Raw genomic sequence first — 13,951 nt, 5'->3', positions numbered from 1 at the left:
CAGTGTCAACATAGTTTTATTTCCTGTTATAAGATGATAGCAGAGACTCTTTTATATGATGCTGCTGTTCCTGCAGGCAGAAGTATTTTTACAGAAATTCCATGGCATGGCACTCAAGATATCGTTCCAGAGGTATTGCTGGTATTTCTGTAGAGTGGAGCATATTCACAGGTTGATGTCCTTGGGAGTATTGTAATGATCCTGTGGCTATTAGCTAAGGGATGAGACAGGAAGAGATGCTGGATCTGCATACATATTTGGGGGATAGTTATGTGAAGGTTGTATTGTTTTAGGGAAGCATACTTGTTGGAGCCCAAAATCCTCAACTGCCTACCAAGCAGTGTGAAGGTTGAATTAATGAAGGTATATTTGTTTCACTGACTTGTGGCGATCCCATAGGGTTTTCAAGGCAGAACACCTTTGGAGGCTGTTTGCCATTCCTTCCCTCTAGGGAATGACCCTGGACATCCAAGAACTACCCAGGGCTGACCCTTCTTAGCTTCTGAGATCTGGAGAGATCAGACATTCCTCCTCAGTAGTGGGATATAAAGATCTAACCAGCTCATGGCTTCTGGTGGATCTTAAAAAGACTCAGAGTAATCACCTATTTTCTGGGCAACTAGAGCATACCACAAAAATAGTTGCCATACGCATTTCCTGATGTTGGAGATAAAAGGGGTAATATGGTGTTGCTGGAGTGTGTCAATTTTTATCTACTTCAATTTTACTTGGGCCTATGCCTGAAATACTGTTGACTTACCAAGATGGACCCGAGATTGTGCTATTATACACCTGTCTACTCTGGCACAGGTGTTTTTATTTTTGCTGACAGACTTTACTGACGCTTGGCTGTACCCCTGTACCCGACAAAAAACAGTGGGACTGCACTTCTAGGCTTGCTGAGACACTTGAGTCAGAACAAACCTTGACAAATATCATGTCATCCCTGCAAAACTGTAAATCGATAATAAAGTGTGGATGATTTTGAACTGTTACAGTCATTTTTAGGAGGAAAAAAAAGAATATTTCTAGTTTAGCCAGCTATGAAATAGGCCAGGATTTGTTGCTCATTAAAATAGTCTGTGTGATTTTTTTTTCAATTGTAGGGGAAAATCGGTAGCTGATACCTGGATGCAGGTCACATTGTTAGTTACCAGTGCAAATTACAAAGAAGTTGTTACAAATTCCAGTGGGCTAAATTGTTAATAATCTGTAGGCTTTTAAATTGCTTTCTCTATTTATAATGGAAAATAATTCAAGAAGCAAAGCAGAACTTTTGAATACCTAAATGAAGTGGCCTTGCTTACAGTGGTTTGGAATGTTAATTTTGGTTTTGGCATATTTCCCTACACATTATCTACCTAATAAAATACTAATGGAGTGTGCATGATAGCATCATTGTTGTTGACAATTGCACCTCTGTTTTTGTCAGGCCAATTGTAGCTAATAATTGCTCAAACAATGAAGAACTGCAGATGTCTTCAGACATGTGAGCCATTCATGATTCACTGATGCCTGAGTTGTGAGGGAAGAAGGATGCCATAGTTGAGCAGTACATGTAATTTTAGCTGAACAAAGATCATTGGTGGTTTTGGACACTGCTGGTTTTATTCTTCAGTTTCTGACAAAGGGCCATCCTAAGCAAAGTTACATATAACTCTAGTACTGCACCAGTTACTGATTTGCTTCTGGGTCCAGTTTAAAGTGCTGATTATTACTTTTAAAGCCCTTCATGGTCTAGGGTCCACATATCCATTGAACTATGTCTCCCTGTACACTCCCATGCATCAACTGTGGTTGTGCTCATTGTAACTGCATGGAATGGTGGACTGACCAGGGGTACAAACATAGTAGCTTCTTGGCACTGTCTTCCACACTCGGTGAGGATCCCATCTCCTTGGTTTACAAGAGAGGTGGGAAACATGACACAGATGGAAGACAACTAGAGAACCATTGGGAAAAGATGGTGGATCAATCATACAGAGCACATCATAAAGCCCATTTGGAGGTCTATGGGGAAAAACACTTTCTTCATAGCCACCGTTGCATCAGCAGAATCTTGCCAGGTCAATAGTTCAAAGTAATTTGTGGCTTGATAACACCTGGTAGTCCACCCCTGCTACCAGCTGTGATATTTCTTCAGAGTTCTTTGCTGAAAAAATCTCTCTCCTCCATTCTGACTTAGAGGCCAAGTTGTGTACAAATCCACTACCTGAGGTGTCAGAAGTGCCTGTTTGTCCTTTTATTATGGATAGATTTGTACTAATCCTAACTTTGGATGCTGACAGGATCCTTGTCAGGATCTTCTTGTGTGCAGGACCCATGCCCATCATAGATATTGGAGCCATTAGTGAAAGTTATCAACTCCTCCTTGATTGAAGGGGCCTTCTCAAGGGCTTTGGAAGAGATATTATAAGACCTTTGCTAAAATACCTTCATTGACTAGGAATGAAGTGAACATTACAGGACAGTCTTCAACTTTTTCCAGAGAAGATGATGGAGTGTGTGGTAGCAGAGCAGCTCCAAGGTTTCCGACATGACTCACTTGCCCCTGATCTATTTTAATCTGGCTTCAGGTTTAGATTTGGTACCAAGATGGCTTTAGTTGCACTGGTGAACAGTCTTTTTTACAGTTGGATAGGGGGCAGTTTTCCCTGTTGATATTATTAGACCTCTCAACAGCGTTTGATGTAGTTGACCACTCCATTCTTATCCACTGACTTGAATATACAGTTGGTATTATGGCCATAGCTCTTTGGTGTTTCACTAGAGGTATAATCAACTGGGCAGAATTTGTCCTGTAGAATGCTACAGAGTTCTGTTTACTCACCCATGCTCTTTATATATGTATACAAGACTGCTGAGTGAGATTGTCTGGAGCTTTGAATCAACCTCCCTGTAATGACTGGACTCTTGGATTCAGAAAATGGTTCATTGATAGGAACACTGTGAACAGAATACAAGCAAGTCGCAAGTCTTGCTGGAACTGAGTTCTATTATACAACTTCTGAAATCACTAAAAACATTCTCAGGCTATGCAAAGCCTCCAAAACAGAGATGAAGGCCAGGTGTGCCTGCCTCGAAGGGTGAGAAGAGTTACTGCATGCATAAAAACAAAAGTAGACAAGCATAGAGATACAGCATAACAAGTGAAGCTCTCACGGTACCTCCTAGTCTGGCCCACCCCATAGTCTCATGGCAAGAGCCAAGAAAGATCTGAGATCTTGACAGGGCCTTGACAAGGTGTTACAAATATGCCGAAGACACTAAGCTCTATACTTTATTACCCAAGCTTCTTGATGTTTCCATCTTGATTCTGAACTGGTGCATTGAGGCTTTGGTCAGGTGGCTAAGGAAGAACAAACTGAAGCATGGGCTCTCAGAAGAGTTGAGGGGACCCCACCCCCTTGGAGATCTTCAGGAGCCAATGTAAGGCCTGCCTGTTTGCAAGGGCTTTAGAGGGATTTGAATACTACGCATCTTTTTTAAGGGGAGAGGAATTTGGGGCTTGTTATTTTATCTTTAGTTTTATCTTTTGGTTATTTTATCTTTTATGATATTTTAACTATTATTGCAAGTTGCCTTGAAACAAAAGGAAAGGTGAGATATAACTGTTTCAATAAATATTATAAATATAAATCAGTCAGTGTTCTTCCATTCAGGAAGGTGTGTAAGGCAGTTTTATTTAAGGCAGTTTTATTTCAGAGCGTGTTTGATGATGGGTATATTGTTTTGGCTGATTTGGCTGTGTTTTGATCTTGCATGGTGGTTTTACCTTGATGGACCATTACAGACATTGTGCAAATAAGATACAATTGAAATGTCCAGACACATTAGGTCAGGAAGGAATTTGATGTTTAAAGCATCTTGATATTTCTCTTCATAGTTTTTGTATCATAAACTAGGCTTATTGTATGAAGACATGCAAGGTCACAACAACCTGTGCAACCTCACAAGGCTGTTGTAAATATAAACTGGAGTAGAGGATAATGATGTGTGCGTTGGGCCCCCACTGGGAAGAAAGAAGAGGTATACATGAAGGAAATAAATGGGAACGGCTGTAGCAGTTTTTAGTTTCCTGTTATAGGCAGCTAATATGTTTGGTTCCTTTCTTTGTATATGCATATGCAGAGAAACTGAAAGCAGTCATTCAGAAGAAATAATGGCTTTGAGCTTTCTATGCCAAGGACAGTCTCTTTACTGCAGCAGTCACAAGAGGAAGAGATATGAAACCTTCCAAACATTGTATCAATTTGTTATACACTCCAGATTACAGCTGCAGAGGTTTTAAATAACACTCCAATACAGTCCCCTTTTGAGTTATATTTTGGAAAAATGTTGCAAAAGAGGGACAGAATAAACACCTGCACAAGATCCCCCACTTCACTCTATGATCCTAGGTAGGATTTTATTGACGGTAGACAGTCTTCCATTTAGAAAACATAGATCCCCTCTAATTTATCTTGGAAAATAGATCCATATGATTCAACAAACAAATTGGTTTTTATGTTGGCATTCTTTCCAAGATAGAAAGAACTTCCTTATAGATTCCATCCAGCTCTAAAGGTCATTATTAACTTGCTGATAAGATGAAAGCCATTGATAAAGACTGGCAAGGAGTTAACCAAGGCTGCATGTCAGACTTCAATGAATGTATCTTTTAGAAATAGACTTCACACAGTGCCATCACTTCAGTCGTGCACTTATATAACCAAGGGGCAAATATGCTGGTGGTATTTACCCTGGCAGCCGGGTGCTGTGTGGCTCCATGGTGCCTGACCCAGACCTGCCATTGCAAAATGCTGTGCTGGTGTGGCCAGGGGCAGGCTGTGTGGGGGGGCAACCTTAGTTTGCCTCCACTGCCCAGCTGGGCCACATGTGCCGATGGAGCTGCTGGCAGAGATACATTACAGATACATTGCAGCCATACAGAAATGAACCCCCTCAGCCAGGCTGATCGTCCCACAATCCGATCGGCTGCACCTGCGTAGCTGCACATGTGCAACACACGAAAGAAAAGCAAGAAAAGAAGACGGGACCTCCCTGCAAGGGCAGGGCAATAATGAACATGTTCCTGTAGATTGATCATACTCTCAATGCCACGGGGGTGGTAGTGGGGGGGAATGTACTGTCAGAGAATCCCTCAGAGAATCTTCTCACAACCTGCTGGGCAACCTGCATAGAACAGCAGGCAAGCAGATTCTCCTTGATGGTATGCGGCATGGAACTTACACTGAATGGGTGGAAGGGAAGGAAATAAAGTGTTTCCTGTCTGGCCATTCGCGCAGGAGCAGAATTTTGCAAAATAATTGATGGTTTAGTGATTTTTGAAAATCCCAGGTTGAGGGAAATAAATCAGGGCAAACTCATTTTGGGGATGGAACCTGGGTGAAGTCCCCCCTGCCCCCCAAAAACTGTTTGTGTTGCACCCTACACCTGTTATATTTGCCCTGTGTGGAATCCATCTAACACTCCTTCCCTGTTGATTCCTCAGATGTCTTTACCATGTGGCAAGGCATGAATATCCAATGGTGCTTCCCAAATTCTTGCCTCTCTTGAGAGTTTGGGAGCCCTATTGAGCATGTCTGGCTTGCACCTCAAAGTTGCCTCTGGAACTACAAGGAGGGAAACAGTGCTGGCTAATCCAGCTCCAGGGTTAGTGGGGAGTATGAACAAAGGGAAACAGTTCTGGCTAATCCAGCTCCAGGGTTAGTGGGGAGTATGAACAAAGGGGCGATAGTTTATGGTGGTTAATGCAGCCCCACCAAATGTGCCCCCTGAGGCCGCAGCCTCATTTTACCTCATCCTATTGCAGAGCCATGGTAATCCAGGCTATCTTCAGGCACAGAAGGAAATAGTGACTAGCTCCTTGGTCTTTATGATTAGCACACAGAATGAATAATCAAGATTGGCTAGACTTGAAATAAATATTGGGAGCCTGGCCCTCTATCATGCCCTGGTCCACATAGACCAGTTACTTTTATCTGCTGTACTCTAGGCTCCTGTTTTGACAGTTTCACCTGTTTCTGGTTCTAGATCATACCCACAACTCCAGTTCCTGTACTCCAGGTCCCTTGGCTGAAGAAATACCTTTTTTAGCCTGGATGCAGATAAAGCCACCCATGGCTCTGGTCTCCCCTAACATGAAGGACAGAAACTTTAACTGTCTTCTAGGCAATCTATGGAAATCAAAGTTGTCTCATCTGCAGCTTTTGACAGTTGGCCAATAGAAAAAGCAACTCCTAACCATTTTTCCACAGTACTGTAGTTTTCAGTGCATGTGTATTAGTAGGAGCATTTTAAAATTGGGATTATTTCCTCCCTTCAAAATCCTTTAGGGAAAAAATCTCTTCACTGATTCAAAGAACCAAAACCAGAAGTCAGAAAGTGTGATACTATAGTGATGCAATGCTGTTAAAATTAATAGGTCAGCTGCTTGTCTCAGAATTCACACAGTTGACACTGAAAATAATTCACTCCTATCTTTGAACACTGCTGGAGATCCCCTGGACCTGCTTCTCACACTTTGTGGTTATATAGTATCTGGCACAATGGGGGTATTGACTTCAGTTTAATTGTTTGATTCATTTGAGTCTTTTCAATATGATAATAGTTGGGTTAATCTACAGTAAACATTTACATCCTTATCTTTGGCTTACATCTATGGTAGCCTTTCTGCTTAGTGTCTCTGAAAAGTAAACTGAAAATTGAATTTTTTTAACATGATAGTTTGAATAAGGAAAATTCACACAGAGCCAAGATGTAACAACTCCCATGCTTTACTGTGTCAGGACAACATACTGTACTCTAAGATTGAATCATAGAGTGCAGGAAAGTTGAAAGGTGATTATCAGTAAGCCTTGCTGTTTGGCCATCAGTTCATTCAGAATCTGCCCAGTGTATATGCATTTACAACTGCCTTTTCACCTCTCTTTTCAGATATTCTTACTTATGTATGCTGAAGACACTCTGATCTGGATGATCGAGGCTAACCCACTCTTGTCATGTCTCAGAAGCTAAGCAGGGTTGGCCTTGGGTAGTGGTTGGATGGGAGATCATCAAGAAAGCGCAGGGTCGCTACACAGAGGCGGGCAATAACAAATGCCTTCTGAATATCGGTTGTCTTGGAAATGCTATGGAATTGTCATAAGTCAGCAGCAACTTGATGGCACTTTCCATCACTGTACTGAAAGCACATGGGGGAGTGTAGTTTCACTTGCTGGTCCTGCTGCCACCATTAGCACTTTTAGCAGAAGATGCAGGGTTGGATCCAGGCTAAATTTCCTGCTAACGGGAGGCATAATTTCTGCCAATTCACATTACTGGTAGATTCCTTTTCTGGCATGTTCTTTTCCAGTGTGCCCATGAGCAGTGCCTTAGCAGTGGTTGGGGCCAGGGCCAGGTATTCCTTCATCCTTCTTCCCTCTTTCCCCAGCCTCCACCTGCCCTCCAGCTTTGCTGACAAGACCTGGTTACCTCCAGGCAGGTTTTATAAAGGAGTATCTGAGGTGTCCTTACCTTCTCTCCTCTGCTTAGATTGGAGGTAGGTGCAGCCAGGTATGTGAGGCCGCTGTCCCCAGACAAAGAAACTGTGAGAAATTAATTTTAAACTGAGATAGCCAGTAAGTAGTACTGTACTCAATCACGATAGGGAGACATTTGGCTTTTGACCTCTTTTGAGTGTAAATACATACAGGTTTCTGTTTTCTGAGATTGATGTCTGCAGTGTGAGAGTGCAGCACTTCTTCAGAGATTTAAACCTGAGTTTAACTGACTTGCCTAATATCAAATGATAAGCATGACGTTAATCTTAAATTTCTGGAGAGGTTCTCAAATGAATGGTTGCAAATGCTCTGTAATTTCTTAGGCAAGCTAAGACATCCTCTTATTAGGTGTTTAATCTGCTTTCTAAAATAATTACCAGGTTTTTGGGTGGTGGGGGAATGCTTTCCATGAAATTACAGTGCAGTAAATTTGCACGTTAGAACCTACTCATCCATGCTGTGATATCTTTTTCTTGCCAGCACTCACAAGGTTAGAACATTGCACTGTAATCCTATCCTGAGCTACTCTGATCTAAGCCCATTGATTTCAGTGGCTGTAGACTACAGTAACTCTGCATAGGATCACAATGTTAGAACCTAGCAATTAGTTCCAAGCTCCTGCCTTACAATTATCGAAATGATTTCATTTTCACAATAAGCTATTATTCAGCTACTGCAATTCACTTGGGGAGGGTGAAGTAGGTTGTTGGATCCATCTTTTGCTCCTCAGATATGGGACATCAACACTAAGAGTTGCCAGGCAGAGAGAGTTGCCGCCCGCCCCCAACTTAGAATGCCCATGCACTTTTTTGCAGGTCCTAATCAAAAGCCTCCAACAATGTCTACTGTTAGAGGTTTAGATTCTTTAATCTTTGCTAATGAGCCCTATACCCTGCTACATTAAATGCTTTACTATATAAAGGCTCCTTAGATGAGTCTCCAATGTGTTAGTTACCACATATCTGAAATATTTCCATGGCATCCTCTTCACATATTAGGGAGTACCTTGACTGGCTTTGAGCTCCCACTGTCTCTCAGGTGTAAGCATGTGAGTTGTGGGCTTTCTTCAATTGATGTATGTGATGTGCCGGATCAGGATTGGAACTATAGTACATGTAGAGAGGGGGCTTCAACATTCCCCCTGAGTAATTTTCTGAGCCTGAAACAGTTGCATGGCAAGATCATGTGACTCTTGAGAAACACATAGGTTTCCGCAGTAGGCCAAGTAGCTGTGGGAAGTGTTTTTAATTTCTATTTTTATTCTCCTGTTCTTAAAAAAAATGTTTTTGTTGATTTTGAAGCCACCACATTTTTAATGGAGATGCAGTTAATACATTTTGATGATAAATAAATAGATGTGACCACCAGGGTTGGTTCTCTCTTGCCATCTCTTCACCCATGTGAACTGTTGTCAGCAGCAAGTGAGTCTGCTATGATCACCTGTGCAATGAATCACAGTTGTCAAGAGTGGATTGGATCCACCCAATAAAGAAGAGTCCCCTTTGACCACCAAACTTGCTTGGGACCTACTTGGACAATAGCCATGTGATATGGGGGCTGTAGCAAGAGGAAGAATTTGGTGAAACTGAATGAAAAAGCTGGCTGGATCCAACCCAGTGTCTCATGTTTTGTGAACAACTTTCCTAGTTGCCGGGGGGGGGGGGGGGGTTAGCTTTCCAAGGGACTCTCATAAGGCATAATATAAAAAGGCTTTAGCATGCCTTAACCTATTGCTTTTCAGGTTCCTGCGTACTGAACACGGGCCATATCTATTACAAAACCAATAGCAGTTCAGTTACAAAGGGATCCCATTCTAGGGGGGGAGGGGAGGGCCCAGCTTGCTAATGCAAGGGGAAAATGTGCCAGCAGGGATACTTTCCACTGCACCTGACCTGGAAGTCGCCACCGTCGCCTTGGTCCAATAATGCAAAAAGCTGTGCTGGGGAGGTCAGGGATGGCCCTGGGGGCAAAGCTAACATTAGTCGGCTTCCTCCCAACCTTTGCCTGCTGGAACACTGGCACTGGGGGTTTGGGCTTACACTATCCTTTGGGGTGACATAAGCCTACAGAGCCCACTGGAGGGCTTCTCAGTAATGGGGAAGCTTTTTGTTTGTTTTTAGCCCCCCTGTGCTGCCGAGAAGCCCTCCTGGACGTTATGGGTCAGCGCCAAAGCAGCACTGCAGCCTGCCACCACAAGGTCTGGGCTGTTTATTGCCTTTATATTCATAACAAACCTGAGATGCTCAGGCAGGCTGCACATAGCAAGACCACATTAGATGATTCACAAGAGTAGAACTTCTGTCTTTCTGGAAGAGCAATAGATGAAGATTCTGCATGCATGGAAGTGCCACCACAGAGAAGGCCGTCTGCCATTCTTTCCAGTTTACATCATTGAAAGCGATGAACGTGGCCTCTGCAGTTTTTGTGTAGTGCTGTGTCTATCGCTCAGCTGCATGGACAAGTTCATAGGTTGCTCACACTCTTTATTCTACTTGATTATTTGCAGCATGTACAGCTAGTCTCCCTAATGTAAATAGCTGTCGGTTTCTTTACACATGGTTTCCTTGTATGTTTTATGCAAATACTTTCAAGGAGCTTTAAACTAATCCTCCCATGATCCTATCCCATTTTCTCGTTACGCTGAGTCAATATTCAATCTCAAATATGAAACCTATTGTCCTGTGGCATTCAATCTGTGTGCTATAAATATTTGTTTCAATCCCATGCTTAGCAAAGAAGGAACAACATGCAAGAATCTCGTGGGCAAGATGTTATATTCTGTTGGAAGAGTTTTTGAAACGGTCATAATGATAAGAATATTTTTTGTGGTTGAGAGCTTGTGTGATTGAGGTTCCATTCTCATGACCTTCTCTACCCAAGCCAGCTGCACTTTCTAGGCAGTCTTTCTTGACTTCCAATCATGAGGCTGATGAAGAAGAAAGGGAGGGAGGGTCTCCTCTGACCATCAAAAGGTCTGTACTATGTTGATAGCACCTGCATGGACAAGAACAAAGTGTGATGGGGTTGTATGCAGGAGGAACACGGGACAAGACTGAGCAAAAAACCCCCAAGCTGTATGCAACCCACGAGAGTCAACATGGTGTAGAGGATAAGAGCGGTGGACTCTTAACTGAAGAGCCGAGTCTGATTCCCCACTCCTCTCTTCTCTTCTTGATATTGTTTAACATCTATATGCAACCCCTGGCACAGATGATCTGGAATTTTCGGTTGGGTTCATCAGGTTTTTTTTTTTTTTATTTTCTGGTTGCAATTGAGCATAAGGGAACCAGGTATTAGTGTTTCACCAGGGCACAGTGGAAAGAAAATGTGCAAAGAGCTTGGTGGCAGTTTTTTCAGTCTTACTTAATTAGAAAATATTGGATTGTCTGGTTCAAAATCTGTAACTACTTTAAAACTCCACATAATACATTTTACTAGAGGACCAGCCAAATGACATAACAGTGTATGAGCTTTTGAGAACTTTTTGTATAATGTAGTTGGTCGTAATAAAAAGTACTGCATGGGTTACGTTCTCAGTTTATGAGATATAGAAGGACCTGCCTTGGAATTAATGGCCTGTCCATGGTCATGGTGTGTTTAAATTAAGAGAGAACGTGCTTATTTAAATCAAATTTCCCATTGGTGTTTATGTATTTCTTAAGAAGTGACTGATTGGTTGACCTAACCACTAAAAATAAGTTAATTACCCTCAAAGAGATGGCGTAGAATGTACTGTGTGTAATGGTATAACTTGGTATGTTTACTATTTTAGGACATTTTATAGGGCACGCTGCTTCGTTAATGGATAACTTTGCTTAACTCATTGCATCAGAAAAACTGCAGTGTATTAAGAATGTTGATGGCAGAAAATGCTGTCAAGTCAAGCTGACTTATGGCAACCCCTCATGGGGTTTTCAAGGCAGGAGATAGTCAGAGGTGGTTTGCCATTGCCAGCCTCTGTGTAGCAACCCTCGAGTTTCTTGGTGGTCTTCCAGCCAAGTACTAACCAAGGCTGACTCATTCAAGTACTGAGCCAAGAACTGACTAAATTGGGCTATCTTGACCCATTTAGATTAGGACATTAAGAATGTTAACTAAATCACTTATGTTTTAATAAACAATCTTGAATGTTTTACATGAATGTTTCTTATTTGTACCACCCTCTTTTGTCTGCTTTTAAAACTTTTGAGATGAGATCTTTCCACCAGCACCCACCCCACCCCCGCATGGTGGAACAGATATACAAAATCTTTTCCTTCCTTGTTCAGTACCCAGCCCCTGTGTCTTTGTATATGTGTCCTTGTCCACTGAGAGACAACTAAGGCTCCATTCTTTCCTAGAAGCAAGAGCTGATTGTTGCTAGACAGAGCAGTTTCTTTTCATAGTAGAAAGTAAATGTTCTTGCTTGTTTATAGTGACTACACATGAAGTAAAGAGTGTAAAAAAATTGAGTATACAAGTTTATCCGGGCAGGTACACTGGACAGTTCTTCTTGATGCAGCATCATTTGCCATCCAAGGCTGGATCTGAGTTTTGGTAATGGCCTGTTACTCCCTGGCCCTGTTTCAAGTTCATAGTAACCATATGCCTTGTGTGTGCCAAATAAATCAATTATATATATATAGTCAGTGTTTACAGACTTGTCCTTCAAATATATATTTCCCCTATGATGATTTATTTACATAGAAACATAACCTGTAGCTCAGGGCCAAAGTACACGCTGACTTATGGCCTTGTCAGCTCACTGTGTGGTGGTTATGTGCATCCCAGCACACATACAGGGTTCAGCTTTTGAATCACAATCTGGTTCTGTCTTTTTGAATCTGTTATCCCATTCATATCTCTGAAAAGCTTTTGATTCACAATCTGGATGTCAACAGGATGCCTAAGATAACCTCTAACATCTGAGCCTGGGTTGGATTTTCCTGCAGCTGCTACTTGTTTAACTGCCCGTGTAAAGTGCTTTTCCAAAACCAGATTGCTTATTTTGTGGGCAATTCTATTCAGTGGGCATTAGGAAGGTAGTTGGAAATGTCTGCAAAGTAGCAATGCTTGATGTGAATTCTTTACAGGGCTGATCAGGTAAATGAGCCCTGGGTGAGTAATGTTTTTGACGCCCCCTCCGTTTGTGCAGCTTCCAAATACCTTGGGTTTTTATTGCACGTGTAGTCCAATTCATTATTTTCATGCATGATTACGGTGCAGGATGTAGCAGTGTCAAATTAGCATGGTGGTGTTTGATACTTACTAATTTCATAGTTTGAGGATTTCATGATATCAAATGCTGTCACTGTCACTCACATGCATACTGTTTGTTGAACAGGTACCAATGTTGTTAGTTTCCCCCGGAATAAGAACAAAGCTAATGATACAACACTATTCATGCAAATGAATTTTCCAGTTTTCCAAGTGAAAATGAACTGTTTGCCCTGTGCATTTCAGCTGTTGAGTAGATAACACTTGACAGGTGTTTGGGTTGCCTGGCCATACAACCACTCCTGATTTCATATGCAAAAGGTTTATATCTGAACGTGATTCACCCACAGAGGAAGGGTGTTGCAGTAGCCCATTTCTTGGAAGACATAATATTAGGAATTTTTCCTGGTGTTATAACATCTATCAATATAACCTGGCATTGAGTGACAAGGGTCATGTGTATATAGCAAACTATTGTCAATTGTTGATGTTTGCAGAGACGTGACATCATCTCTGAGGTTAACCTGGTACAGCTTTCTACAGAACTTGGAATATGCTTGCCCTGCTGAGCCAAAAACTGCTCAGGTGCCTGCAGTTTGAAACATTTAAGGTGTTCTGTTCAATTATCTTTGCACAGCAGGCCTTGAGCAGTTTCCTCCTTGTCAAATATTTACATTGACAACAAGGAACCCTCTACTCTAGGCAAATCTACTCTAGACAAATCTATTGTACTTATCTTACTTAAACATTTCATTGGTTTGACATGAAGCTAAATTAAACAGGCCTTTCTCTGGCCAGTATGGCATCAGTGAAAGATGTCTCATTTACACAGCAGCCAGCCACATTGGCTTACCATTTGTCTCTGTTCCTGAAGCTTAGTTTTGCACAGGCCAAATTTGCTTGGGTAGACATGTTTGAATGAATGACTGTGTCTCATTTTCCTCAAAATGGATGCTTTAAAGGAGAAATCAAACGAAGGATGACCTTACGCACAGTTTCTGCCTGAAGGCAGAAATAAAACTGTCCAAAGATGTTAACAATGTAAAAGGGGTAAGAATATGGTTGTGGTGTGCACCTATTTAAGATCTGCAGCAGAGTGGTCTTTTTGTGGCCCTTTGGGCATGAGACTATAAATAGGTCTATTATACATGCTTTCCCTTCATCTGAATCACAAAGATGTGCATCATATCTGCCATGATTATAAGTGGATA

At 41.9% G+C, this 13,951-nt stretch overlaps 1 protein-coding gene across 2 annotated transcripts in view; it reads left to right on the top strand.

Moving 5' to 3' along the window:
- SCIN (scinderin) overlaps positions 1–13,951 on the top strand; it is a 45,636-nt gene that overhangs the window by 9,075 nt on the left and 22,610 nt on the right. The gene's annotated exons all lie outside the window — the stretch shown is intronic.

Source organism: Sphaerodactylus townsendi, linkage group LG11 (genome assembly GCF_021028975.2).
Source record: "Sphaerodactylus townsendi isolate TG3544 linkage group LG11, MPM_Stown_v2.3, whole genome shotgun sequence".
Classification (NCBI taxonomy): domain Eukaryota; kingdom Metazoa; phylum Chordata; class Lepidosauria; order Squamata; family Sphaerodactylidae; genus Sphaerodactylus; species Sphaerodactylus townsendi.
This window is presented reverse-complemented; position numbering and strand designations above follow the sequence as displayed.